This window comes from Elephantulus edwardii, unplaced genomic scaffold (assembly GCF_000299155.1).
Source record: "Elephantulus edwardii isolate Elephantulus edwardi_28Jun2011 unplaced genomic scaffold, EleEdw1.0 scaffold00028, whole genome shotgun sequence".
Lineage (NCBI taxonomy): Eukaryota > Metazoa > Chordata > Mammalia > Macroscelidea > Macroscelididae > Elephantulus > Elephantulus edwardii.
In genome coordinates, this window is record NW_006399778.1 from 9,417,468 (window position 1) to 9,422,124 (window position 4,657).

The 4,657-nt window shown below is 49.1% G+C and overlaps 1 protein-coding gene across 1 annotated transcript in view; it reads left to right on the forward strand.

Moving 5' to 3' along the window:
• Positions 1-4,088: 4,088 nt before the first annotated feature.
• Positions 4,089-4,657, forward strand: part of WNT4 (wingless-type MMTV integration site family, member 4) — a 26,200-nt gene continuing 25,631 nt past the window's right edge. Inside the window, exon 1 of the mRNA XM_006883551.1 lies at positions 4,089-4,263. The gene's annotated coding sequence lies outside the window, so the exon portion shown is untranslated. The remainder of the gene's footprint in view (positions 4,264-4,657) is intronic.

A 4,657-nucleotide genomic window follows, 5' to 3' on the forward strand; every position in this document is an offset into this window, starting at 1 on the left:
CCTGACCTAAACTATGGCATTTTTTTTCCCATTGCATGTGACAGATAATGAATAAGGAAAACCACAGAAGAAAAATTGATGCCTTTGAATTACGGTGTTAGTAAAAAGAATAAACCATGGATGGCAAAAAGAATGCACAAATCTGTCTTGGAAGAAGTCCAGCCCGAACGCTACTTAGAGGTGAGGCTAATCAGATTTCTTCTCACATACTCTGTTGTCAGGAAAGGCCAGAAAAAGAAATGCTTAGAAAAATGGAGAGTTGGCAAAGAAGAGGAAGACTGTCAATGAGGTAGACTGGCAGAGGGAGCACGACAAGGGGCTTACGCATAGCAGAGGTTGTGAGGTGGAGTGGGGTCTTGTAGGGTTTCACTGTGGTGTACGTGGGGTCCTTAGGGGTCGGAGCCAATTTGACCACATCTAATAACAATCTCTATGGTTCTGCATGAACACAGAGAGTGTTCTGAAAGTGTTCTGAAATTCCCACCTTTCAAATCATTCTCCATAATTTGTTATGATCCAGATAGTCAAATGCCTTTGGATAGATAGTCTATAAAACACAGGTAGATATTTTCTCCATATTCTCCCCTTTCAGCTAAGATCCATCTGGCACAAGTAATTTGAAGATGACACAACCTTGCCTGCTGAAAGTTAAGAGGACATGAAGCACTTCTGAGGAAAATCAAAGATCTTTGGATGGATTCGACCTCAACGAAACTAAATCTTCACAACTCAAACAGTAAGCAACCACATGGTAAAAGAAGAGGAGACCGAAATTGTCAATGATTTAATTTTGCATGGCTCTGCGGTCAATGCCTGGGGAAGCAGCAGTCAAGAAATCAAATGATGCGCTACAGTGGGAAAATCTGCTGCAAAAGAACTCACCAATCTGGCAGCATCTATCAATGATCTTCATAGACGTGGGTCATCAATCCTTTTCCCCTCGGCTCTGCTAGGTCGGCTGTGTTTGCTCTATTGTACACAGGGTGCCTATGACTTGGAACCAATCTGACAGTATTTAACAATCTTTATGGAAATGGTTCATCAGGCCTTTTTTCCTTGATGCCATTAGGAGAACCCAAATCATCAACTTTTAGGCTAGTAACCCACCCTATAGGGAGCTCTAGTGGTTTGTTGTTGTTGCTGTTGTTAGATGCCATCGAGTTGAGTATGACTCGTAGAGACCCTGTGAACAGCCAACCTGAACCCTGCCCTATCTTGCACCATCCTCATCATATCTGGCACACTCGAGCCCACTGCTGAAGTCACCATGTCAATCTATCTCGCTGGGAGTCTTCCTCTCCTTTACTTTTCAAGCATGATATCCCTTTCCAAGGAGTACCTTGCCTGGGTACGTGTCCAAAACATGAAAGATGAAGCTTCACCATCTTTGCTTCCAAGGAGCACTCTGGCTGCATTTTTTCCCAAGACATATCTGTTTGATCTTTTGGCAGGCCATGAGATATTCAGCACTCTCCTCCAGCACTACAACTCAAAGGCATCAATTCTCCTTAGGTTATCTTAGTCATTCTCCAGCTCTCTGATACATCTCAGGTGATTGAGAAGACCATGGCTCAAATCAGGCATATACCTTAGTCTTCAAGCTGACATCATTGCTCCTCAGCATTCTGGAGAGGCCTCTGACGGCAGACATACTCGATGCAATGTTTCCTGATTTCCTGGCTGCTTATACCAAGGATGCTGATTATTGATTCAAGCATGATTATATCATTGCCAGCTTCCAACCTTTCTCCATCTATCATACCAGTGCCTTAGTGGTAAGGAATTGCACTACCAACCCAAAGGTACACAATTCAAATTCACCAGCTGCTGTGCAGGTAGAAGATGAGCAGTCTCCTTCCGTGTGATTAACTGCTTCTGAAAACCTGCTGGAGGGTCAGCTATAGGTCATTGCTGACTCAGTGGTACACAGCCAACCCAACCCATAACCTACTGTCGCTGTGTCAGTTACAACACAATCTTTATCAATATTAATAAGAGAAGCCTGCCTATCTTTTTCCTGTGAAGTCACTGGTGAATTTGAACTACTGACCTTTTTGATAACCAGCCAGTTATGTTATAAATTTTATCATCAGGGCTCCCTATTAACCTAGCATATGACTTCAAACTATTTGTCTTTTCCAGGTACCTGTTGTTGTTGTGGTGGTGGTGGTTGTTGCTGTTATGTGCCATCGAGTCACCTGCGACTCATAGCGACTCTGTGTACAATAGCCCTAAACCCTGCTCTATCCTTATTGCTAATCTTATTGTCTCCAACACACCTATCCCCATTACCCCAGTGACTAAATCAATCCATCTCATAGAGGGTCTTCCTTTCCTGCACTGTCCCTCCACCCTCTCAAGCATGACATCTCTCTCTAAAGACTGGTCCCTCCTTGCAACATGTCCAAAGTATGTCAGACGATGCTTCAGAATCCTTGCCTCCAAGGAGCAGCCTGACTTCACTGTCTCCAGGATGAATTTGTTTGTTCTCCTAGCAGTCCATGGTATATTCAATACTCTTCTCCACCACCACAACTCAAAAGCATCAACTCTCCTATCATCCCTAGTCATTGTCCAGTTTTCCGATGCACAGCAAGTAACTGCGAAGACCATGGCCTGTATCAGGTGCACCTTAGTCTCCAAACTGGTATCATTGCTCTTCAGTAGTTTGGAGACGTCTCTGACAGCAGACTTTCCCAATGCAATTCATTTTTTAATTTCCTGGTTGCTGGTACTAAGAGTGTTGATTGTAAAGCCAAGCAAACTGAAGCTGTCAACAATCTCAATCTCTTCACCATCTATCATGATGCTGCCAACCGGCCCAGTTCCAGAAACCTAGAGCCCTGAACTCCCGACCCAAGAGGGCCTGAGTAGGTGCCTTCCCCAAGTCCATTACCTTGAGGTCAGATGGTACCCACAGCTTGATCTGAAAAACAGCTAAAGGAAAGTGGACAGCACTTGCTTGTGCAGCCTGAGATGTTCACAGGCATTTGTACAAGGCCCCTTGCAGGGTGGAAACAAGGCAGAGCTGGGAAGTGGGAGGGGAGCATGGGTCAGACACTGGGGGCCTCCTCCCCCTGCACCACCAGGCTCGGCTGCAGAGTATAAGGAGCCTGAGAATGCTACATGCAAAGCTGGCCTTCCGTTTGTTATGAAAGTGTATTTGTCAAGATTGGAGAATAGAACATATTTTATTTCGCATTTTGTTAGCTTGATTTATAACTTGCAAATATTTAGACATATGGTACGTGAGCCTCCATCTGTACTCCTGCCCAGCTCCACAAATCCCTGCCACCTTCTGCCCAGTCTCAATTCCGAGTGCTTAACTGAGGCTCTTCCCTCTGTGCTGAGTCTGGAGGGGTGGGGATGAGGGGGTGGCCATGACCATCTATTACCCTCACTCGGTAAAGTGCACCAAAGTCAAGGATCAGTGTATAGACCTGACCCTTAGCTCGGTCACAAACTCCTGTGAGGCGAGATAAAATCTTGCCTTTGTCTGGGCCTTAGTTTCTCCTTTGAGACAACGGGCCACTTCAGCTCTGAGAAGCTGTGATTCTGTGGGACAAAAAATTAGCTCCGGGTGTGATCTATTATGGGTTATTGTGCTCTCCGGACTATGCAGACATGGTCCCAGCCACCCATTCCATTCCCTGAATTTATTCCACAGGCTACGCAGCCAGCCACCCAGGTTGTGCCAGCGACATAGCCGAGGGACTAGAGGTCCATCTCCAGGCCAGAAAGACACTAAATGTGCCAGGTCACACCAAACCCACTGCCGTCAGGTTGCTTTCTCTTTCGTGACTCTCTAGGACAGGACAGAATCCTTGGGGTTTCTGACGTTGGGAATCCTTACAGAAGCCAACTGACACATTTTTTTTTCCCACAGAAAGTTGGTGGGTTCAAAACGCTGACCTTTGGGCTGAACACTCAGCCACTGCACCACCAGGGCTTTTTTAATCCGGAAAGTTGAAGCAGATAAACAAAACAGACACATAGGAAAAAGTCCAGCAGGACCTGGTGAAAAAGAGACAATCTCTCAACTCTTTTCAGCTTGACAACCCCAGGGTCATTACGTCCATTTCTCAGATGAGGAAACGGTGGCTCAGAGAGGTGAGGGGCTTGGCCAAGACCCTGGCGTTTAGGGCGCGCCGGCTCTTGCGGCTAGCCAGAAGAGAGGCTTCGGATTTCCGCAGTCTCCGGCCACTGTCCCAAGCTGCCCAAAGCTGAGGAGGCCCCGTCCAGCTCCCGGAAGGCTGGAAGGAGGTAAGCGCCAGGGAGGGGCTGGCCCGAGGACACGCGGGGCCGGGAGGCAGGGAGGGGCCGGCCGGGGGGGGGGGCGGCCTGCGGCACCCAACGCTGGTGGGCACTTAAGCCACTGGGTGCGCGAGGGTGAGACCTGCGCTCGGGTGCGCCCGCCTCCGTCAGGCCCGGCTCTGCGCTCCGGCCGAGGCGCGGAGGGGGAAGCGGCAAGGGCGGCGCTGCAGTGCCCGCAGCAGCGGGCTGGGGGAGCTGTACCCGCCTGTCCCCAGGGCCCGGGCGGGGAGACGGCAGCTGGGTCCCCGCGCCTCTCGCCGAGCCCAGTCAGGCGGAGCGCAGCCAGGCGTGCCTGCAGCGTCTCCGGCCCTAAGTCTTCTTGGGCGCCCGGCCGGCAGGCCCC